The following is a 26396-nucleotide window of genomic DNA, read 5'->3' as shown; positions in this document are numbered from 1 at the left end:
GAATTTTAGCATGTAAGTTTTTGTTTTCTCCTGGCAAAGGCTAATTGCTACCACATTGAGTCAAATCTTCCACACATTCGAGTTTACCAGGCAGAAAGCTTCAGAAACTTGAGAAAACATGATATTTGTGTTTGTAAACATGACATTGGATGCAGTTGCCAAACAGAAAGATTGTGCTTTTCTCCAAAACCACTTTGACGGTGGTTTTTTGGTTAAATTTCTCCCAAAACCAAACAATTTGTCCAGATACTCCTGGATGACAACAAAACTATCTGGTGTGTTGTGGCTATCTCAATCCCAGATCTTGCTACAGCCTCTGTCTTTGTTTGTGTTTTCTGGACATTATCTATGGACATTGGTTTTGAAGGCATTTTAGGATGACACTTTTTATTTTTGGCTCACAGAGGGTAATTGGTTCCACCTGGAATCAAATCCTTCACACATTCGAGTGTCCTAGGCAGAAAGCTTCAGAAACCCTAGAAAACATGATATTTGTGTTTGTGAACAAGACATGTGATGCATTTGCTGAACAGAAAGATGGTGTTTTTCTCCAAAACCACTTTCAGGTCGATTTTCTGGTTAAATTTCACCCGAATTCCACAACAATTTATCCAGATATACTGGGATGAACGCAGAAATATCTGGTGAGTTATGGCAATCTCAATCCCAGATCTTGCTAAAGCCTCTGTGTTTGTTTGTGTTTTCTGGACGTTCTCTACGAACTTTAAGGTTTTGAATGCATTTTAGCATGACACTTTTTGTTTTCTGCCGGCAAACACTAATGGGTTCCACATGGAGTCAAATCCTCCACACATTCGAGTTTTTTATGTAGAAAGCTTCAGAAAGCAAGAAAACATGATATTTGTGTTTGTAAACATGGCATGGGATGTATTTACTGAACAGAAAAATTGTGCTTTTCTCCAAAACCACTTTCACGGTGATTTTTTGGTTAAATTCCACCCGAAAACCACAACTTGGCCAGATACTCCTGGATGAAAAAAAAATAGCTGGTGTGTTGTGGCTATCGCAATCCCAGATCATGCTACAACCTCTGTGTTTGTTTGTGTTTTCTGGACATTCTCACAGTTCTTTTAGGTCTTGAATAAATTTTAACTTGACACATTTTGTTTTCTACTGGCAAACGCTAATTGGTTCCACCTGGATTCAAATCCTCTACACATTCGAGTTTTCTACGTAGAAAGCTTCAGAAACCTGAGAAAACATGATATTTGTGTTTGTTAATATGACATTGGATGCATTTGCTGAACAGAAAGATAGTGCTTTTCTCCGAAACCATTTTCACGGTGATTTTTTCCTTAAATCTCACCCAAAAACCACAACAATTTGTCCAGATACTCCTGCATGGAAACAAAAATATCTGGTGTTGTGGCTATCTCAATCCAAGATCTTGCTACAGCCTCTGTGTTTTGTGTGTTTTCGGGACATTTTCTACGTACTTTACAGTTTTGAATGCATTTTTTGTATGTAAGTTTTTGTTTTCTGCCGGCAAAGTCTAATTGGTTCCACATGGAGTCAAATCCTCCACACATTTGCGTTTTCTAGGGAGAAGGGTTTAGAAACCCGATTAAACATGATATTTGCATATTAAAAATGACATGGGATGCAATTGCCGAAGAGAAAGATCGTGCTTTTCGCCATAACCACTTTGACGGTGATTTTTTTGTGAAATTTCACCCGAAATCCACAGCAATTTGTCTCGATATGCTGGGATGAACGCAGAAATATCTGGTTGTTATGGCTATCTCAATCCTACATCTTGCTACAGACTCTGTGTTTGTATGTGTTTTCTGGACTTTCTCTACGGACTTTAAGGTTTTGAATGCATTTTAACATGTAAGTTTTGTTTTCTGCCGGCAAACGCTAATTGGTTCCACCTGGAGTCAAATCCTCCACACATTCGAGTTTTCTACACAGAAAGCTTCAGAAACCAGAGAAAACATAATTGTGTTTGTAAACATGACATTGGATGCATTTGCTGAACAGAAAGATTGTGCTTTTCTGAAAAACCACTTTCACGGTTGTTTTTTAGTTAAATTTCCCCTGAAATCACAACAATTTCTCCGGATATGCTGGAATGAACTCAGAAATATCTGGTGTGTTGTGGCTATCTCAATCCCAGATCTTGCTACAGCCTCTGTGTTTGTTTGTGTTTTCTGGACATTCTCTATGGACTTGACGGTTTTGAATGCATTTTAGCATGTAAGTTTTGTTTTCTGCCGTCAAACACTAATTGGATCCACATGGTGTCAAATCCTACACACATTCGAGTTTTCTAGGCAGAAAGCTTCAGAAACCCAAGAAAAGATGATATTTGTGTTCGTAAACATGATATTGGATGCAATTGCGAACAGAAAGATCATGCTTTTCTCCAAAACCACTTTCTTGGTGGTTTTTTGGTTAAATTTCCCCCAAATTGCACAACAATTTGTCCACATACTCCTGGATCAAAACAAAACTATCTGGTGTGCTGTGGCTATCTAAATCCCAGATCTTGCTACAGCCTCTATGTTTGTTTGTGTTTTCTGGACATTCTCTACGGACTTGATGGTTTTGAATGCATTTTAGCATGTAAGTTTTTGTTTTCTGCTGGCAAACGCTAATTGGTTCCACCTGGAGTCATATCCTCCACACAATCGGTGTTCTAGGCAGAACGCATCAGAAACCTGAGATAAATGGTATTTGTGATTGTAAACATGACATTGGATGCATTTGCCAAAATGAAAGATTGTGCTTTTCTCCTAAACCACATTCACCGTTATTTATTGGTTAAATTTCCCCTAAAAACTGCAACAATTTTTCAGGATTTGCTGGGATGTAAACAAAAATATCTGGTGTGTTGTGGCTATCTCAATCCCAGAACTTGCTACAGTCTCTGTGTTTGTTTGTGTTTTCTGGACATTCTCTACGGACTTTATGCTTTGGAATGCATTTTATCATGACTCTTTTTGTTTTCTGCTGGCAAAAGCTAATTAGTACCACATGGAATCAAATCCTCCACACATTCGAGTTTTCTACGCAGAAAGCTTCAAAAGCCCAAGAATATATGATATTTGTGATTGTAAACATGACATTGGATGCATTTGCTGAACAAAAAGATTGTCCTTTACTCTGAAACCACTTTCACGGTGATTTTTTCCTTAAATCTCACCCAAAAACCACAACAATTTGTCCAGATACTCCTGCATGGAAACAAAAATATCTGGTGTGTTGTGGCTATCTCAATCCTAGATCACGCTACAGCCTCTGTGTTTCTTTGTGTTCTCTAGACATTCTCTAAGGACTTTACGGCTTTGAATGCATTGTAGCATGACACTTTTGGTTTTCTGCTCACAGACGGTGATTGGTTCCACCTGTAGTCCAATTCTTCACATATTCGGTGTCTAGGCAGAAAGCTTCAGAAACCTGAGAAAACATGATATTTGTGTTTGTAAACATGACGTGGGATGTATTTACTGAACAGAAAAATTGTGCTTTTCTCCAAAACCACTTTCACGGTGGTTAAATTGGTTAAATTGGTTAAATTCCACCCGAAAACCACAACAACTTGGCCAGATACTCCTGGATGAAAAACAAATAGCTGGTGTGTTGTGGCTATCGCAATCCCAGATCATGCTACAACCTCTGTGTTTGTTTGTGTTTTCTGGACATTCTCTATGGACTTTACGGTATTGAATGCATTTTAGCATGTAAGTTTTTGTTTTCTCCTGGCAAAGGCTAATTGCTACCACATTGAGTCAAATCTTCCACACATTCGAGTTTACCAGGCAGAAAGCTTCAGAAACGTGAGAAAACATGATATTTGTTTTTGTAAACATGACATTGGATGCAGTTGCCAAACAGAAAGATTGTGCTTTTCTCCAAAACCACTTTGACGGTGGTTTTTTGGTTAAATTTCTCCCAAAACCAAACAATTTGTCCAGATACTCCTGGATGACAACAAAACTATCTGGTGTGTTGTGGCTATCTCAATCCCAGATCTTGCTACAGCCTCTGTGTTTGTTTGTGTTTTCTGGACTTTCTCTATGAACTTTAAGGTTTTGAATGCATTTTAGTATGACACTTTTTGTTTTCTGCCGGCAAACACTAATGGGTTCCACATGGAGTCAAATCCTCCACACATTCGAGTTTTTATGCAGAAAGCTTAAGAAAGCAAGGAAACAAGATATTTGTGTTTGTAAACATGACATGGGATGTATTTACTGAACAGAAACATTGTGCTTTTCTCCAAAACCACTTTCACGGTGGTTAAATTGGTTAAATTGGTTAAATTCCACCCGAAAACCACAACAACTTGGCCAGATACTCCTGGATGAAAAACAAATAGCTGGTGTGTTGTGGCTATCGCAATCCCAGATCATGCTACAGCCTCTGTGTGTGTTTGTGTTTTCTGGACATTCTCTATGGACTTTACGGTATTGAATGCATTTTAGCATGTAAGTTTTTGTTTTCTCCTGGCAAAGGCTAATTGCTACCACATTGAGTCAAATCTTCCACACATTCGAGTTTACCAGGCAGAAAGCTTCAGAAACCTGAGAAAACATATCTGTGTTTGTAAACATGACATTGGATGCAGTTGCCAAACAGAAAGATTGTGCTTTTCTCCAAAACCACTTTGACAGTGATTTTTTGGTTAAATTTCACCAGAAAACCACAACAAATATTCAGGATTTCCTGGGAGGAAAGCTGAAATATCTGGTGTGTTGTGGCTATCTCATTCCAAGATGTTGCTACAGCCTGTGTGTTTGTTTGTTTGTGTTTTCTGGACATTCTCTATGGACTTTAAGGTTTTGAATGCATTTTAGAATAACACTTTTTTTTTCTGCCAGCAAACACTAATTGGTTCCACCTGGAGTCAAATCCTCCACACATTCGAGTTTTCTAGGCAGAAATCTTCAGAAACCTGAGAAAACATGATATTTGTGTTTGTAAACATGACATGGGATGTATTTACTGAACAGAAAATTGTGCTTTTCTCCAAAACCACTTGGACGGTGGTTTTTTGGTTAAATTTCTCCCAAAACCAAACAATTTGTCCAGACACTCCTGGATGAAAACAAAAATATCTGGTGTGTTGTGGCTATCTCAATCCCAGATCTTGCTACAGCCTCTGTCTTTGTTTGTGTTTTCTGGACATTATCTATGCACATTGGTTTTGAAGGCATTTTAGGTTGACACTTTCTATTTTTGGCTCACAGAGGGTAATTGGTTCCACCTGGAATCAAATCCTTCACACATTCGAGTGTTCTAGGCAGAAAGCTTCAGAAACCCTAGAAAACATGATATTTGTGTTTGTGAACAAGACATGTGATGCATTTGCCGAACAGAAAAATTGTGTTTTTCTCCAAAACCACTTTCAGGTCGATTTTCTGGTTAAATTTCACCCGAATTGCACAACAATTTATCCAGATACACTGGGATGAACGCAGAAATATCTGGTGAGTTATGGCGATCTCCATCCCAGATCTTGCTACAGCCTCTGTGTTTGTTTGTGTTTTCTGGACGTTCTCTATGAACTTTAAGGTTTTGAATGCATTTTAGCATGACACTTTTTGTTTTCTGCCGGCAAACACTAATGGGTTCCACATGGAGTCAAATCCTCCACACATTCGAGTTTTTTATGCAGAAAGCTTCAGAAAGCAACAAAACATGATATTTGTGTTTGTAAACATGACATGGGATGTATTTACTGAACAGAAAAATTGTGCTTTTCTCCAAAACCACTTTCACGGTGATTTTTTGGTTAAATTCCACCCGAAAACCACAACAACTTGGCCAGATACTCCTGGATGAAAAAAAAATAGCTGGTGTGTTGTGGCTATCGCAATCCTTGATCGTGCTACAACCTCTGTGTTTGTTTGTGTTTTCTGGACATTCTCTATGGACTTTACAGTATTGAATGCATTTTAGCATGTAAGTTTGTGTTTTCTCTTGGCAAAGGCTAATTGCTACCACATTGAGTCAAATCTTCCACACATTCGAGTATTCTAGGCAGAAGGCTTCAGAAACCTGAGAAAACATGATATTTGTGTTTGTAAACATGACATGGGATGCATTTGCCAAACAGAAAGATTGTGCTTTTCTCCAAAACCACTTTGACGGTGATTTTTTGGTTAAATTTCACCTGAAAACCACAAGAATTTGTCCAGATACTCCTGGTGAAAACAAAACTATCTGGTGGGTTGTGGCTATCTCAATCCCAGATCTTGCTACAGCCTCTGTGTTTGCTTGTGTTTTCTGGACATTCTCTACAGACTTTACGGTTTTGAATGCATTTTAGCATGTGAGTTTTTGTTTTCTGCTGGTAAATGCTAATTATTACATGGAATCATATCCTCCACACATTCGATTGTTCTAGGAAGAAAGCTTCAGAAACCTGAGCAAACATGATATTTGTGTTTGTAAACAAGACATTGGATCCACTGGCTGAAAAGAAAGATTTTCCTTATCTACAAAACACTTTGATGGTGTTTTATTTTATTTTTTTTTATTTCACCTGAATTCCACAACAAGTTGTCAGGATTTTCCGGGATGAAAGCAGATATATCTGGCATGTTGTGGCTATCTCAATCCGAGATCTTGCTACAGCCTCTGTGTTTGTTTGTGTTTTCTGGACATTATGTATGGACTTTACAGTTTTGAATGCATTTTAGCATGTAAGTTTTCGTTTTCTGCAGGCAAACGCTAATTAGTACCACATGGTGTCACATCCTCCACACATTCGAGTTTTCCAGGCAGAAAGCTTCAGAAACCTGAGAAAACATGATATTTGTGTTTGTAAACATGACATTGGATGCAGTTGCCGAACAGAAAGATTGTGCCGAACAGAAAGATTGTGTGTTTGTGTTTTCTGGACATTCTCTATGGACTTTACGGTTTTGAATTTTACCTTTAAGTTTCTGTTTCTCCCGGCAACGCTAACTGGTACCACATGGAGAAAATCCTCGAAACATTCGAGATTTCTAAGCAGAAAGCTTCAGAAATCCGAGAAAACATGATAGTTTTGTTTGGAAACATCACATGGGATGCATTTACCAAAAACAAAGATTGTGCTTTACTCCAAAACCACTTTCACTGTGATTTTTTGGTTAAATTTCACCCGAATTCCACAACAATTTGTCCGGATATGCTGGGATGAACGCAGTAATATCTGGTGTGTTATTGCTATCTCAATCCCAGATCTTGCTACAGCCTCTGTGTGTGTTTGTGTTTTCTGGACATTCTCTTCTGACGTTACAGTTTTGAATGCATTTTAGCATGACACTTTTTATTTTCTGCTGGCAAATGCTAATTGGTTCCACATGGAGTTAAATCCTCTACACATTCGAGTTTTCGAGGCAGAAAATTTCAGAAACCCGAGAAAACATATTATTTGTGTTTGTAAACATGATATTGCTTGCATTTGCCTAACAGAAAGATTGTGCTTTTCTCTCAAACCAATTTGATGGTGGCTTTTTTTTTTATTTTACCAAATTCCACAACAATTTGTCCAGCTACTCCTGCATGAAAACAAAAATATTTGGTATTTTGTGGCTATCTCAGTCCCAGATCCTGCTACAGCGTCTGTGTTTGTCTGTGTTTTCTGGACATTCTTTATGGACTTTATGGTTTTGTGCATTTTAGCATGTAATTTTTTGTTTTCTGCCGGCAAACACTAATTGGTTCCACAAGGAGTCAAATCCTTCACACATTCAGTGTTCTAGTCAGAAAGCTTCAGAAACCTGAGAAAACATGATGTTTTTTTTTTTTTGTAAACTTGACATTGGATGCACTTGGCGAACAGAAAGATTGTGCTTTTCTCCAAAACCACTTTCACGGTGGTTTTTTGGTTAAATTTCACGCGAAAACCACAAAAACTTGGGCAGACACTCCTGGATGAAAAAAAAAAAAATAGCTGGTGTGCTGTGGCTATCGCAATCCCAGATAGTGCCACAACCTCTGTGTTTGTTTGTGTTTTCTGGACATTCTCTACGGACTTTACGGTATTGAATGCATTTTAGCATGTAAGTTTTTGTTTTCTCATGGCAAAGGCTAATTGCACCACATTGAGTCAATTCTTCCACACATTCGAGTTTACCAGGCAGAAAGCTTCAGAAACCTGAGGAAACATAATATTTGTGTTTGTAAACATGACATTGGATCCACTTGCCAAAAGGAAAGATTGTGCTTTTCTCCAAAACCACTTTCACGGTGATATTTTGGTTAAATTTCACCCGAAAACCACAACAAATTTTCAGGATTTTCCGGCATGAAAGCAGAAATATCTGGTGTGTTTTGGCTATCTCATTCCAAGATTTTGCTACAGCCTCTATGTTTGTGTTTTCTGGACATTCTCTACAGACTTTATGATTTTGAATGCATTTTCACATGGCACATTTTGTTTTCTGAATACAGATGTTAATTGGTTCCACCTGGAGTCAAATCCTTAACACATTCCAATGTTCTTGGCAGAAAGCTTCCGAAACCCAAGAAAACATGAAATTGTGTTTGTAAACCTGTCACTGGATGCATTTGCTGCGCAGAAAGATTGTGCTTTTCTCCAAAACCACTTTTTGGTGTTTTTTTTTTTTTTTAAATTTCACCCGAATTGTACAACAATTTGTCCAGATACTCCTACATGAAAACAAAAATATCTGGTGTGTTGTGGCTATCTCAATCCCAGATCTTGCTACAGCCTCTGTGTTTGTTTGTGTTTTCTGGACATTATCAATGTAGTTTACGGTTTTGAATGCATTTTAACATGTAAGTTTCTGTTTCTGCCGTCAAACGCTATTAGTACCACATGGAGTAAAATCCTCGAAACATTCGAGATTTCTAGGCAGACAACTTCAGAAATCCGAGAAAACATGATAGTTGTGTTTGTAAACATCACATGTGATGCATTTACCGAAAAGAAAGATTGTGCTTTTCTCCAAAACCACTTTCACAGTGATTTTTTTGGGTAAATTTCACCCGAATTCCACAACAATTTGTCTGGATATGCTGGGATGAAAGCAGAAATATCTGGTGTGTTGTGGCTATCTCAATCCCAGACCTTGCTACAGCCTCTCTGTTTGTTTGTGTTTTCTGGAAATTCTCTATGGACTTTACCGTTTTGAATGCATTTTAGCATGACACTTTTTGTTTTCTGCTGGCAAACGCTAATTGGTTCCACATGGAGTCAAATCCTCCAAACATTCACATTTTCTAGGCAGAAGGCTTCAGAAATCTGATTAAACATGATATTTCTGTTTCTACACATGTCATGGGATGCATTTGCCAAACAGAAATATTGTGCTTTTCTCCAAAACCACTTTCACGGTGATTTTTCGGTTAAACTTCACTTCAAAACTACAACAATTTGTCCAGATACTCCTGGATGAAAACAAAAATATCTGGTTTGTTGTGGCTATCTCAATCCCAGATCTTGCTACAGCCTCTGTGTTTGTTTGTGTTTTCTGGACATTCTCTACGGACTTTACGGTTTTGAATGCATTTTAGCATGTAAGTTTTTGTTTTCCGCTGGCAAACACTAATTAGTACCACATGGAGTCAAATCCTCCACACATTTGAGTTTTCTAGGCAGAAAGCTTCAGAAACCCTAGAAAACATGATATTTGTGTTTGTAAAACTGATATTGGATGCATTTGCTGAACAGAAATATAGTGCTTTTCTCAAACCACTTTGACGGTGAGTTTTTGGTTAAATTTCACCCAAAAACCAGAACAGTTTGTCCAGATACTTTTGGATGAAAAGAAAAATATCTGGTGTGTTTTGGCTATCTGAATACCAGACCTTGCTACAGCCTCTGTGGTTTTTTTCTGTTTTCTTTACATTCTCTACATGCTTTACAGTTTTGAATGCATTTAACATGTAAGTTTTTGTTTTCTGCCGGCAAACGTTAATAGGTTCCACATGGAGTCAATTCCTTCACACATTCGAGTTTTCTAGGCAGAAAGCTTCAGAAACCTGAGAATACATGATCGTTGTGTTTGTAAATATGACAGTGGATGCACTTGCCGAACAGAAAGATTGCGCTTTTCTCCAAAACCACTTTGACGGTGATTTTTTTGTTAAATTTGATGTGAAAACCACAACAGATTTTCAGGATTATCTGGGATGAAAGCAGAAACATCTGGTGTGTTGTGGCTATCTCAATCCCAGACCTTGCTACAGCCTCTGTGTTTGTTTTTGATTTCAGACATTCTCTATGGAATTTACTGTTTGGAATGCATTTTAGCATGACACTTTTTGTTTTCTTCTCAAAGATGCTAATTGGTACCACCTGGAATCAAATCCTCCACACATTTGAGTTTTCCAGGCAGAAAGCTTCAGAAACCGAGAAAACATGATATTTGTGTTTGTAAATATGACATTGGATGCAATTGCCGAACAGAAAGATTGCGCTTTTCTCCAAAACCACTTTGACGGTGATTTTTTTGTTAAATTTGATGTGAAAACCACAACAGATTTTCAGGATTATCCGGGATGAAAGCAGAAACATCTGGTGTGTTGTGGCTATCTCAATCCCAGACCTTGCTACAGCCTCTGTGTTTGTTTTTGATTTCAGACATTCTCTACGGAATTTACTGTTTTGAATGCATTTTAGCATGACACTTTTTGTTTTCTGCTCAAAGATGCTAATTGGTACCACCTGGAATCAAATCCTCCACACATTTGAGTTTTCCAGGCAGAAAGCTTTAGAAACCCAGAAAACATGATATTTGTGTTTGTAAATATGACATTGGATGCAATTGCCGGACAAAAAGATCGTGCTTTTCTCCAAAACCACTTTGACAGTGCTTTTTTTTTTTTAATTTAATCCGAATTCCACAAGTATTTGTCCAGATACTCCTGGATGAAAATAAAAATATCTGGTGTGTTGTGTCTATCTCAATCCCAGATCTTGCTACAGCCTTTGTGTTTGTTTGTGTTTTCTGGACATTATCTATGGACTTTACGGTAATAACCAGAATCTACAAACAGATCAAGAATCTGGAAAAAAATGGTGCTGAAATTTATATGGAGACACAGGAGACCTCGAATAGCTAAAGCAATCTTCTACAACAAAAACAAAGCTGGAGACATCCAAGTACCAGAGTTCAGGACATAGTACAGTGCAGTTGTTATCAAAACAGCATGGTACTGGTACAGAAACAGATGGATAGACCAATGTAACAGAATTGAAACACCAGAAATCAATTCAAACATCTACAGCCAACTCATATTTGATCAAGCATCCAAAAGCAATCCCTGGAGTTAGGGCAGTCTATTTAAATAATGGTGTTATGAAAATTGGATTTCCACATGCAGAATCATGAAGCAAGACCCCTACGTTTCACCTTACACAAAAATCCACTCAACATGAATTAAAGACTTCAATCTATGATCTGACACCATCAAATTATAAGAGAGAATTGGAAAAACTCTGTAAGATATGGGTACCGGCAATGAGTTCTTGGAAAACACCCCAGAAGCACAGGAAGTCAAAGCCAAAATTAACATTTGGGATTGCATCAAATTGAGAAGTTTCTGTACTGCAAAAGAAACAGTCAGGAAAGTGAAGAGACAACCGACAGAATGGGAAAATATATTTGCAAACTATGAAACTGATAAAGGGTTGATAACCAGAATCTACAAAGAAATCAAGAAACTCCACAAGATCAAAACAAACAACCAACTTAAGAGATGGGCCAAGGACCTCAACAGACATTTTTCAAAAGAGGAAATCCAAATGGCCAACAGACACATGAAAAAATTTTCAAGATCACTAGCAATCAGGGAAATGCAAATCAAAACCACAATGAGGTTTCACCTCACCCCGGTTAGAATGGCTCACATTCAGAAATCTACCAACAATAGATGCTGGAGAGGAGGTGGGGAAAAAGGGACACTAACGCACTGTTAGTGGGAATGCAAACTGGTGAAGCCACTGTAGAAGTCAGTCTGGAGATTCCTCAGAAACCTGAATATAACCCTACCATTCAACCCAGCCATCCCACTACTTGGAATTTACCCACAGTAACTGAAATTGGGAAACAAACAAGCAGTCTGCACCCTAATGTTTATTGCACCACAATTCACAATAGCCAAGACCTGGAACCAACCTAAATGCCCATCAATGGCAGACTGGATAAAGAAATAATGGGACATGTACTCTATAGAATACTATACAGCAGTAAAAAACAATGTAATCCAGTCATTTGCAACAAGATGGAGGAGTCTGAACACCATTTCGCTGAATGAACTAGGCCAGGCCCAAAGGAACTAATATTATATGGTATCCCTGATCGGCGACAAATAACTGAACACCAAGGGGAAACCTGTTGAAGTAAAATGGGCACTAGGAGAAACTGTGACTTGATCAGCTCTTGTCATGACTGTTGATGTACAATGTAATACTTTATCCATGTTAGTATTTTTTTTCTAGTACTATTGGTTGAACTCTGTAATTAACACATATCATATCATATGTTCTCCCTGATTAGTGACAAATAACCGAGCACCAAAAATGAAACCTGTTAAAGAGAAATGAACACTATGAGAAATGGTGACTTGATCAGCCCTTGCCCTGACTGTTGGTGAACAACTTAATATGTTATCCCTCTTAGTAACTGTTTTGTTTGTATTTTGGTTGAATACTGTAATCAATACACAGATATTCTTAAGTGTTGAAACTTAACTGAAAAGTGATCGTTGTTAAACATAAGAGTGTGAATAAGAGAGGGAAGTGATGTGCAATTCGGGACATGCTCAAGCTGACATACCTCAAACGGTCGAGTTAGAAACATACCAGGGGATTCCAATTCAATCCCATCAAGGTGGCATGTGCCAATGCCATCTCACTAGTCCCAGTGATCAATTTCTGTTCACAATTGATCATAATGATGGGGCTAAGAGCCAAAGGGATCACATAAACAAGACTAGTGTCTGCAAATACTAGCTGATAGAATAAAAAAGGGAGAGAATGGTCCAGCATGGGAAGCGAGATACACAGCTGACCCATAGAATGGCAAATATCCTAAACAGCACTCTGGCCTCAAAAGCAGCCCATAAATCATTTGGATCTGGCTGAAGAGCTGATGAGAGTATTTCAGGCATGGAAAGCCAAGACACTCTAGCAAAAAAAAAGGACCTAAATGAAAGATCTCTATGATTGAGATCCCAGTAGAAAAACAGGCCATCAAAGAAGAGGTGCCTTTCTCTTAAGGGAGGAGTGAACTTCCACTTTGAATATGACCTTGTCTAAATATGATCAGAGCCGGTGAACTCAAAGGAATTCCATAGCCTTGGCAGCTCATGACAAGAGCCTAGGGTGATTACTGATGCCATACACAAGAGTGTCAATTTGTTAATTCAACAACAGGAATCACTGTGCACTTACTCCCCATGTAGGATCTCTGTCCTTAATTTGCTGTACATTGTGATTTAATGCTATAACTAGCACTCCAAAAGTATTTTTAACTTTGTGTTTCTGTGTGGGTGTAAACTGTTGAAATCTTTACTTAATATATACTAAATTGATCTCCTGTATATAAAGAGAATTGAAAATGAATCTTGATGTGAATGGAAGGGGAGAGGGAGCGGGAGATGGGAGGGTGGTGGGTGGTTGGGAATTTATGGGGGAAAAAGCCCTTTTAATCCATAAGCTGTACTTTTTTACTAAATAACAACAAAAAAAGATGTGTAACAACCGGGTCTCTAACCGGCACCCATTTAATGCCAGCACTTCAGGCCAGGGAATTAACCCACTGTGCCACAGTGCTAACCACAACTTTTTACTAGTTCAGTGTATATTACTATGTTGGCACTAAACCACCTCTACTATATCATTGAAAAGACCAATAAATACAAATTCAGGCTTTATATTTTACAATAATGTAGGAGATCCTATGTTCCAATTTAAATAACATGATAAACATGTTACCATTATAGCATCACAGAGACTAGAAACAAATTTGATATCAGGTTTGATATTTCTAATGCTTTATAATCATGACAATTTTATGTTGTCAAATATTTATTTCACGATTTTAATGAAATATACTCATAAAGCTGCTATATCACAATATAATGCAAACAAAAATAAATAACTTACTGGTGGTGTGTTCATTTTCTTTGGCCTTGGAAACATGTAGTGGGAATTAGGACTGTACCTGGATGAGAAGATAAATGGAAATGTGAGAGAACTGGTGTTATTTGCTCCTAGACTCAGAGCAATATCATGATAGAAGTGAATACAAAATACCAAATACATTAGCTGTAGAAAAGAACATCAATCAGCTTCCCTCAGTAGTAACAGTGCTTTACACATGACAAGGACCAAAGAAGATGTCCTTGAAAGAGCACCAACAGTGACTTGATTAGCTCTTGTCCTGACTGTTGATGTACAATGTAATACTTTATCCATGTTAGTATTTTTTTGTTCTAGTACTATTAGTTGAACTCTGTAATTAACACAATTATTCCTGGTGGTTAAATTTCAACGGAAAAGTGATCCCTGTTAGGAATTTGGAAAACATTATGCTGACTGAAATAAGCCAGTCCCAAAGGGACAAATATCATATGTTCTCCCTGATCGGTGACAACTAACTGAGCACCAAAAAGGAAACCTGTTAAAGAGAAATGAACACTACGAGAAACCGTGACTTGATCAGCCCTTTCCCTGACTGTTGGTGAACAACTTAATACGTTATCCCTCTTAGTAATTGTTTTGTTTGTGTTACTTAATACTTTTGGTTGAATACTGTAATCAATACACAGATATTCTTAAGTGTTGAAACTTAACTGAAAAGTGATCGTTGTTAAACATAAGAGTGTGAATAAGAGAGGGAAGTGATGTGCAATTCGGGACATGCTCAAGCTGACATACCTCAAACGGTCAAGTTAGAAACATACCAGGGGATTCCAATTCAATCCCATCAAGGCGGCATGTGCCAATGCCATCTCACTAGTCCCAGTGATCAATTTCTGTTCACAATTGATCATAATGATGGGACTAAGAGCCAAAGGGATCACATAAACAAGACTAGTGTCTGCGAATAGTAGCTGATAGAATTAAAAGGGAGAGAATGGTCCAACATGGGAAGCGAGATACACAGCAGACCCATAGAATGGCAGATGTCCTAAACAGCACTCTGGCCTCAGAATCATCCCTTAAAACACATGAATCTGGCTTTAAAGCCCATGAGAGTATTTCAGGCATGGAAAGCCAAGACACTCTGGCAAAAAAAAAAAAGACATAAATGAAAGATCTCCATGATTGAGATCCCAGTGGAAAGAACAGGTCATTAAAGAAGGAAGTACCTTTCTCTGAAGGGAGGCGAGAAGTTCCACTTTGAATATGACCTTGTCTAAATATGATCAGAGCCGGTGAACTCAAAGGAATTCCATAGCCTTGGCAGCTCATGACAAGAGCCTAGGGTGATTACTGATGCCATACACAGGAGTGTTAATTTGTTAAGTGAACAACAGGAGTCACTGTGCACTTACCTTCATGTAGGATCTCTGTCCTTAATGTGCTGTACATTGTAATTTAATGCTATAACTAGTACTCAAACAGTGCTTTTCACTTTGTGTTTCTGTGTGGGTGCAAATTGTTGAAATCTTTACTTAATATATGCTAAACTGATCTTCTGTATAAAAAGAGAATTGAAAATGAATCTTGATGTGAATGGAAGGGGAGAGGGAGTAAGAAATGGGAGGGTTGCAGGTGGGAGGGAAGTTATGGGGGAAAGCCATTGTACTCCATCAGCTCTACTTTGGAAATTTATATTCATTAAATAAAAGTTAAAATAAAGAAAGATCACCAACAATTATACTGATTGGCAGTGATAAGGTACATGTAATCTTTATGTCAAAAGAAACATGTACTTGCTACTTAATTTGTTTAAAATGTTACTGCCAAGAAGCAATTTTTTATTTTAAGAATGCTTGTGAGTCAAGTTGCAAAATACCACAGAAAGAAACAAATGCTGCCACTAAAATCTACCCTATAGAAAAATACTTGGGTGATGTTAACTATTATTCTGTTGCTACAAATATACTTCATGGTACTTCATATTGTTAGTTTCACTAGAACATATTTTGATGTTACACACTGAAAATTCTATAGAATATATTCTGCTTGTAACCACGATATTTTTGTCCACAGCTGTGTAGAAAAATGAATATAATACACATTTATTATGCTATATCTTTATAGTAATTATTGCAAAAGACACCTCCCAGTTTCCAAATATTCATGTAGTTCTTCCCTAAAATGCTTCTTGGCATTCAGTGAATATAACACCAACATGATTTGAAAAGTTATATTATGAAGAAGCCTCAGAACTTCCTGTTGGAGATACAGGACCCAGGCAAAATTTCATAGCAAACCATCAGACTTGGGAATGTTAAATGTTGTGATGCAAGTTAGTCTGCTGCTTGGGAAATACTATATCTAATACCAACATGCCCAGATGCGTGATTGATATTCTGCATATTCAAGGCAGCACCCTGCTAAGATGTCTATGAGGCAGTAGTTGGTGCATAAGCACTTGGATTCCTACCACCCACACATTATTAAAGGATGGAGTCCTGTACCTGAACATATATGTTAATTTCTTCTGATTTAACTTTGCATGGAAATAAATTCTTCCCTTCTCATCAAGGTTATTAATATTTGATGTTGAACAAATCCAGATACGTGTAAGCTCTCCTCCATTAGAAAACAATAATAGGGATCAGGGGCAAGATTGCAGAGTAGGGAGGGAGCTTGCTGCTCTATTCTTGGGGAAGATAGTTTTTAAAAAATGGAAAGAGTGCAGATTCAGGCAAGAGTTTTGGGTTAAAAAGCAGAGGAAGCTCTACATATTGGAGGGACAAAGTGGACCTACATGGAGGGATTCACAACTCAGAACTCCAGCAGCCAAGAGCCTCCACATCAGAGAGGAGAGTGTGGTGAGACCAGACTGCATAAGCCAAATCCATGGGTGAAAAAGCTGCAGGAAGAGCCTAGAGAGAATCTGACTTGGAGCCAATTGGGGGATAATGTACCTGCCAAACTAGAGGAGAAAAAAAAGAGGGGGCACATTTTCTCTGTCCATAGCACCCTGCAACTGCAACATGTAAGCAAGTGATATAGAACAAGTGCCATTTTCACACATATGACAGCTGCGCTAGCTTGTGTCAGCATCTTGAAAGCAGCCAAGCAGAGAATCCTGATCTGGTGGGGAGATCTGGCAGGGGGGTATGCTGCTTGAGACTGTGTGAGGCTTCTGTGCTAGGACTGTGTAAATACTGAGGTTGTGTGGGAGCAAAAAGGGAGTCACCGGGACTTTGAGCAGTCAGTGTGGGAGGCTCCACACAATCAGCATTCCCTGGTTACCAGGCAAGGGTCATTGCTGGAGAATCCAAACTTATACTGAAAACTGCACAGATCCTTTGTGTGGTCCTTGTGGCAGTGCCAATAAATAATATACCCTCTGGGGCTAGCACCCAGGCACTGGTCTCATTTGAGGAGAGGAGCTCAGATGAATCTACACCAACAGACAAGAAGAAACCTCCCCTCTAATAAAAAAAAAGAGATTTAAGATGCCAAAATTGGTGTGTCACTTCAGACACACCCTTCACTCTGAAGCAATGAACAGAGCTCCCTGGCTACAATCACCACATGCCTTTAGGTATTTCCTGAAAGCAGACAATCTGATAATGAACACAGACATAGTCCACAGATAAAAGCTGCAACAGCAAAAATAAAATGACTATGTCCACAAATACTAAATAACAAATGCACCAAACAAGAATACGGAAGACAAAATGATGCCCCCCGAAGAACACAGCACTACAATAATAGATTGTGAAGATGATGAGATTAAAAATATCCAGAAGTAGAATTCAAAATATTGATCACAGGATTGCTTAAAAGTAATCAGAAGAAAATGCATGAACTAATAAAATCTATACATGACATGAAAGAAATTTTCTCCCATGAAATTGAGAACTTAAGGAGAAATCAAAATGAAATCTTGGAAATGAAGAAGTCAATAGAGCAAATTAGAAAATGCAGTGGAAAGCTTTAACAAAAGAATCTGTGAATCAAAAGAAAGAATATCTGACTTAGAAGACGAAAAAAAGAAATCATTCAGAGAGATCAAACATAAGAAGAAATTAGAAAGTTAAAATACACTGTTGGTAAATTATAGATACTATCAAATGACCCAACATAAAAGTTCTAGGAATTTATGAAGTTTTGGAAAGATGGGATGGATGAGAAGGCCTTTTTAGTGAAATAATTCCAGAAAACTTCCCTAATTTGGAGAAATAAAGGGACATTTAAGTCCGAGGAGCATATAGAACTCCTAAAAGAAATGACCAGAAAATATATTCACCATGATAGATTATAAGCAAACTTTCCACAGTAAAACATAAAGAAAAGATTCTAAAATCTTCACAAGAGAAACACTAGATTTATTTCAAGGATCTCCAGTTAGACTCAGAGTGGACTTCTCATCAGAAATCCTACACGCTAGGAGGGTATATCACTATTATAAATGCATATGCACCTAATTACAGGGCACCTGACTATTTAAAACAAACATTAAAGGAAGCAAAGGGAGACATAAATTCAAACATAATAGTAATGGAGGGGTTCAATACCCCACATTCAGGAATGGACAGATCCATAAGACAGAAATTCAGCAAGGAAACAGCAGAGGTAATCAACACTATAGACCAAATGGATCTAATAAATATCCACAGAAATTTTCACCTTACAGTTCCAGAATACATATTATTCTCAGGAGTGTATGGAACTTTTTCTAGGATTGACCACATACTAGACCATAAAGCAAACATCAGCAAATTCCAAAACCAAAAAAAAAAAAAATCAGAATCATACTACGCTTCTTCTCACACCACAATAGAATGATGCTGGAAATCAGCAACTTAACAATCTCTGAAACATATGCAAACATATGGAGACTGAACAGTATGCTTCAGAATAAAGAGTGGGTCATAGAAGAAATAAAAGTTGAAATAAAAAATTTTGGGAAACAAATGAAGCAACAACAAAATATCAAACTTATGGTGTACAGCAAAAGCAATGTTAAGAGGAAAGTTTGTAACAATTGGTGCCTATATCAAGAAACTGGAAATACACCAAATAAATGAGCTATCAATGCATCTCAAGGATCTAGAAAATGAGCAAACCAAACCAAAACTAATAGGAGAAAAGAAATATCAAAATTAGAGAGGAAATTTAAAAAATGAATCCAAAAAACAATATAAAAGATCAGCAAAATAAAGAGCTGTGGCCGGCGCCGTGGCTCAATAGGCTAATCCTCTGCCTGGTGGCGCCAGCACACCGGGTTCTAGTCCCGGGCGGGGTGCCGGATTCTGTCCCGGTTACACCTCTTCCAGGCCAGCTCTCTGCTGTGGCCAGGGAGTGCAGTGGAGGATGGACCAAGTGCTTGGGTCCTGCACCCCATGGGAGACCAGGATAAGCACCTGGCTCCTGCCTTCAGATCAGCATGGTGCGCCAGCTGCAGTGTGCCGGCCATGGCAGCCATTGGAGGGCGAACCAATGGCAAAGGAAGACCTTTCTCTCTGTCTCTCTCTCTCTCACTGCCCACTCTGCCTGTAAAAAAAGAGATTTTTTTTAAATAAAATTGACACATAATTGGGCAACTAACCCAAAAAAAAGATGCAAATGAATAAAACTAGAGATGAAAAAGAAAATGTAACAACAGACACCATGAAGTGAATTACAAGAAATTAATACAAAGAGCTGCATGTCAACAAGCTGGAAACATAAATGAAATGGACAGGTTCCTGGAAACAAACAACCTAGCTACATGGAGCAATGAATACATAGAAAACCTAAACAGACAAATTTCCAAGATGAAAATTGAATCAGTAATAAAGATCCTCTCGACAAACAAAAGCTGAGGTCCTGATGTCTTCACTGCTGAATTTTAACAGAAATTTAAAAGAGAATTAATATCAATTCTTCTCAAGTTATTCAAAACAATTGAAAGAGAGGGAATTTTCACAAATCTTTCCCTGAAGCCAGCATCACCTTAATTTCTAAACACGGAAAAAGACACAATAGAGAAAGAGAACTACACACCAATTTCCCTAAATCAAATAGCGGCAAAATTCCTTAATAAAATTCTAGTCAATGGAATCCAACAACACATCTAAAGATCATTCATGCAGACCAAGTGGAATTTATCCTTGGAATGCATGGATGGTTCAATACTTGCAAATCAATCAATGTGATACATCACATTAACAAATTTAAGAATGAAACCAAATGATTATCTGTATATGCAGAGAAAGCATTTGATAAAATACAACACCCTTTCATGATGAAAACTGAGCAAATTGAGTATAGAGGAAAATCTCTTGACACAATCAAGGAAATTTATGACAAATATAGTCAGCATCCCATTGAATGAGGAAAAGTTAGAAGCATTCTCACTGAGATCTGGAACTAGACAAGGATGCCCACGCTCAACATTGCTATTCAGTATAATCCTGGAAGATTTAACCAGAGCCATTAGCCAGAAAAAGAAATCAAGGGACACAAATTGGTAAAGAGAAAGTCAAACTATCTCTATGTGCAGATGACATCTCTATTTGCAGATGGATCCAAAAGACTCCTCCAAGAGATTATGTGAACTCATGGAAGAGTTTGGTAATGTAGGAGGATATACAACCAATACACAGACATTAAAACAGCCTTTGTATACACAGATTGTATACACAATGGCATGTTTCAGAAAGAATTTCTCAGATCATTCCCATTCACAATAGCATGGAGTAAATTTAACCAACAATGCCAAAGATCTTTATGATGTGAATTATAAAATATTAAAAAAGAAACAGAAGATAAAAATGAAAAAAAATCCATGTTCATGAATTATAAGAAGCAATATCATCAAAATGCCCATTATTCTAAAAGCAATTTACGAATTCAATGTGATACCAATCAAAATAGCAAAGACATTCTTCTAAGATCTAGAAAAATGATGAAGAAACACAGGAGACCTTGCATAGCTAAAGCAATATTATAGAACAAAAACAAAGCCAGAGGCATCACAATACAAGGTCTCAAGACATGCTTCAAGGCAGTTATAATAAAAGCAGCCTAGTAATTGTGAAAAAAAAGATGGATGGACAAAATGAACAAACAAACAAACAAACAAACCACCAGAAGTCAATCCAAGCATCTTCAACCAACTTATATTCAACCAAAGAGCATAAACACACCCCTGGAGTAAGGACAGTCTCTTCAGCAAGTGGTGCTGGGAAAACTGGATTCCCACATGCAAAAATATGAAGCAAAACCCCTGCTTTACACCATACACAAAAATCCATTCAAAATGATCAAAGACATAAATCTATGAGCTGATAACACCATATTATTAAAGAACATTGGGGAAAGCCAGGAAGATAATTGGCTCAGGCAAAGAGTTCTTCGAAAAGAAACCAGAGGCACTGGCAATCAAAGCCATAATTAAGAAATGGGATTACACTTGGAAAGTGAAGAGGCTACTGATAGAATGGGAGAAATTATTTGTAAACTATGCAGCTGATGAAAGATTTATAACCAGGATATATAAAGAGATCAAGAAACTCCACAACCATGAAACAAACAACCCAGTGAAGAAATGGGCCAAGCATTTAAATAGATGTTTTTCAAAATAGGAAATCCAGATGGCAAAGAGACAAATAAAAAATGTCTAGAATCACTAGCCATCAAGGAAATGCAATTTAAAACCACAGTGATGTGGTTGGCACTGTGGTGCAGTGGGTTAAATCCCTGGCCTGAAGTGCAGGCATCCCATATGGGTGCCAGTTCTAGTCCCAGCTGCTCCTCTTCCTATACAGCTCTCTGCTATGGCCTGGGAAAAAATAGAATATGGCCTAAGTCCTTGGGAACCTGCACCCACGTGGGAGACCCTGGAGAAGTTCCTGGCTTTGGATCAGCACTGCTGTAGGCATTGCAGCCATCTGGGGAGTGAACCATCAGGTGGAAGACCTCTATCTCTGTCTCTACCTCTCTCTGTAACTCTGTCTTTCAAATAAATTCAATAAATCTTTAAAAAGAACACAGTGAGGTTTCACCTCATCCCAGTTAGAATTGCTTTCATACAGAAATCAACAAGCAGCAAATGCTGATGAGAATGTGAGGCAAAAGGTACCCCAACCCATTGCTGGTGGGAATGTAAACTTGTAAAGCCACTATGAAAGACCGTTTGGAAATACCTCAGAAATCTGAATATAGACCTACCATAGGACCCAGCCATTTCACTCCTGGGAATTTACCCAATGGAAATGAAATCAGCAAATGAAAAATGTTATCTGTACCTCGATGTTTATGAAAGCTGCATTCACAATAGCTAAGACATGGAATTGACCTAAATGCCCTTCAACTAAAGACTGGATAAGGAAATTATGGGATATATACTCTATTGTATACTACACAATGGATAAAAACAATGAAATCCATTCATTTGCAACAAAATGAATGAATCTAGAAAACATACTGAGTGAAATAAGACAGTCCCAATATACTAATACCATAATAGTTAGTGACAACTAACAGAGCACCTAAAAGAAAATCCATAAAACTAAGATTGTCATTTTGAGAAGCAATGACTTGAACAACTTTGGTCTTGACTGTTGAGAAACAGTTTTTTTTTTTCTGTACGTCATACTATTTGTAGAACTCTTTCTTAACATTGAGTTAATCATGTGTTTATCTTTTTATTTAATAAATGTGAATTTACAAAGTGCAACTTTTGTATTGTGGCTCCCCCCCAAACTCCCTCCCTCCTGTGACCCTTCCCTCTCCCACTCCCTCTCCCATCCTGCTCTTCATCGAGTTTCATTTTCAATTACCTTCATATACAGAAAGCAACTTAGTATATACTAAGCAATGATTTCAACAGGCTGCCTTCACACAACCGCACAAGGTATAGGGTATTGTTCAACTAGTAATGTTGTCTTTAAGTTTCATAGTAAAGCACATTAAGGACAGAGATCCTACATGGGGAGCATGTACCCAGTGACTCCTGTTGTTGATTTAACAATTGGCACTCTTATTTATGATGTCAGCAATCACCCGAGGGAGCCCCTTGAGTTCACCAACTCTGAACTTGTTTAGTCAAGGTTGTATCACAGTGGAGGTTTATAAAGTCAATTGAAAATAAATCTCATTAAGCATAATGTTTGGAATAACACAGGAAGGAGGGATTTTGTAACTGTGAAGCTCTATTGTCCTGCATACTTTCCTACAGATTACTTCTAAAGGTACAATTTAAAATCTTGGTATGGGACCTCAAATCCCATCAAACTGGATAGTAAAAAATGCCATCTTAATTGTTAGAGTGAACATATTAAGTGTTAAATTGATAATATAGATAGGATTACATGTTAAATGGATCATATAAATAATATGAAATGTCTGGTAAAAATAAACAGAATTAAAAAGGAGAGAATATTCCAACATGGGAAGCAGTACACAGAGCAGACACATAGAATGAGAATCACATTAAAAAAAACACTCTGTCCTCAGAATCAGCCCATAAGGCATTCTGGTCAGGTTAAAGTCACATGAGAGCAAGTCAAGCATCAAAAGCCAAGACAATGTGGTACAAAATGTTCTACATAAAGGATCTCTGTGAGAGAGACCCCAGTGGAAAGAAGTGGCCATAAAAGAAGGATGTACTTTTGTCTGACAGGTGGAGAGTACTTCAACTTTGCTTGTGGACTTGTCTAGATACTGATGCAGATTTTGGATACAAAGGCTACTATAGCCTTTGTAGCTTCCATAACCTAGGCAGCTCATGATAAGAGTTTTGGGTGATCACTGATATCATACATAAGACTGTTATTTGTTACATTAACAACAGGAGTCACTGTGCACATACTCTCCATAAAGGACTTCTGTCTGCAATGAATTGTATTATGAGAATTAACTGTAAAACTAGTTCTCGGTTTGTGTGTGTGTTTGTCTGTGTGTGTTTGTTCGTATGTGTAAATTGTTGAAATCTACTTTGTAAAAGTTGGTCTTCTATGTATAAAGTTAAATAAAAATGTATCTTAAAGGATAATGGGACTTGGAATGAGCAAGGAAGGAGGAGTGGGGTGAGAGTGGAGGAGGGAGGGGCAGCATAGTGAGAAGAATCACTATATTCCTAAAGTTGTACTGATGAGATCTGTACTCAATAAATAAAATGTTTCTTTGAAATATAAAAAGAAACAAGAAGAATGATTTGTATGTTTCCTGAGTAATCGCTTCACTCTCAACACAAAATGCATGATGCAAAAGAATTCATCTTCAACCACACACTAATGAAGTGGAACTCCAGTGGTTAAATTTTAGGGTTTCAAACTCATATTTGAAAGGCATGTGTCAAAAATAGATGAATTCTTATTTCAGCTCAATTCACAATAGCTAGAACCTGGAATCAACCCAAATGCCCATCAACAGTAGACTGGATAAAGAAATTATGGGTCATGTACTCCATAGAATACGATACAGCAGAAAAAAAAAAAAAAACAACGAAATCCTGTCATTTGCAACAAAATGGAGCAATCTGGAAAACATCATGCTGAGTGAATTAAGCCAGTCCCAAAGGGACAAATATCATATGTTCTACCTGATTGGTGACAACTAACCGAGCACCAAAAAGGAAACATGGTGAAGTGAAATGGATACTATAAGAAACAGTGACTTGATCAGTCCTTGTCCTTACTGTTGATCTACAAGTTAAAACTTTATCACTTTTAGTATTTTTTGTTCTACTTAAAACTATTCGTTGAACTCTTTAATTAACACACAATTATTCTTAGGTATTTAAATTCAACTGAAAAGTGATCTCTGTTAAATGTAAGAGTGGGAATAAGAGAGGGAGGAGATGTACAATTTGGGACATGCTCAATTGGACTTGCCCCAAATGGTGGAGTTAGAAACGTGCCACGGGATTCCAATTCAATCCCATCAAGGTGACATGTACCCATGCCATCTCACTAGTCCAAGTGATCAACTTCAGTTTACAATTGATCATACTGATAGACCTACGAGTCAAAGGGATCACATAAACAAGACGAGTGTCTGCTAATACTAGCTGACAGAATCAAAAAGGGAGAGAACGATCCAACATGAGAAGCGGGATACACAGCAGACTCATAGAAAGGCAGATGTCCTAAACAGCACCCTGGCCTCAGAATCAGCCCTTAAGGCATTCGGACCTGGCTGAAGAGCCCATGAGAGTATTTTAGGCATGGAAAGCCAAGACACTCTGGCAAAAAAAAAAAAAAAAACCCTAAAGGAAAGATCTCTGCGAGTGAGATCCCAGTGGAAAGAATGGGGCCATCAAAGAAGGAGGTACCTTTCTCTGAAGGGAGGAGAAAACTTCCACTTTGACTATGACCTTGTTGACATAAGATCAATGTCAGTGAACTCAAAATGCTTCCATAGCCTTGGCAACTCATGACTAGAGCCTAGGGAGATTACTGATTCCTTAAACAAGAGTGCCAATTTTTTAAGTTAACAACAGGAGTCACTGTGCACTTACTCCTCATGTAGGATCTCTGACCTTTATGTGTTGTTCAATGTGAACTAATGCTATAATTAGTACTCAAACAGTATTTTACACTTAATCGTTCTGTATGGGTGCAAACTGTTGAAATCTTTACTTAATATACACTAAAGTGATCTGTACATAAAGATAATTGAAAATGAATCTTGATGTGAATGGAATGGGAGAGGCAGCAGGAGATGGGAGGGTTGTGGGTGGGCGGGAATTTATGGGGGAAGCCATTGTAATGCATAAACTGTACTTTAGAAATTCATATTTACTAAATAAAAGTTAAAAATGGATAAATTCAAATGTGGGAACAGGTTTTATGATGCTTATTATTTGTTTTCCCTTTGTTTTCAATTCTGATAATTATACTGTATTTCTAAACACACATCTGCTTATTACAGATACATGTATAAAATATGGAAAACATGATGCTATTCTACTTCAAGATACTTAAACAAGAAGCCAATATTCCTATGGCAACTTATATCTAATCCATCAAAAGATATTTGCTGTGACCTAATCAAATAATTAGTGTGTTATTCATGGGTAATATTCCAGAATTCAGAAAACTACTATAGTACATTTACTAGAATAAAATAATGAGCTTTACTGTGGGTGCATTTAAATTCATTGCACAAAACAAAAGTTCCAGTCTCTGGGAATTAATTCAAAACTCTTGAAATCCATTTCTCTATACATTCATCTGATGATCTATCAAATCTTTATTTATAGCTCTGAGAGTCAGATCTTAACCTTCTCTGCTCGCTAGTTTCCTCTATAAATCATGCGAGATGTCAACACAAGAATTACATAGAG

The sequence above is a fragment of the Oryctolagus cuniculus genome, chromosome 19 (genome assembly GCF_051225735.1).
Source record: "Oryctolagus cuniculus isolate XC-2025 breed Fujian yellow rabbit chromosome 19, ASM5122573v1, whole genome shotgun sequence".
In the NCBI taxonomy this organism is placed as follows: Eukaryota; Metazoa; Chordata; class Mammalia; order Lagomorpha; family Leporidae; genus Oryctolagus; species Oryctolagus cuniculus.
Note: the sequence above shows the minus strand (reverse complement) of the source record.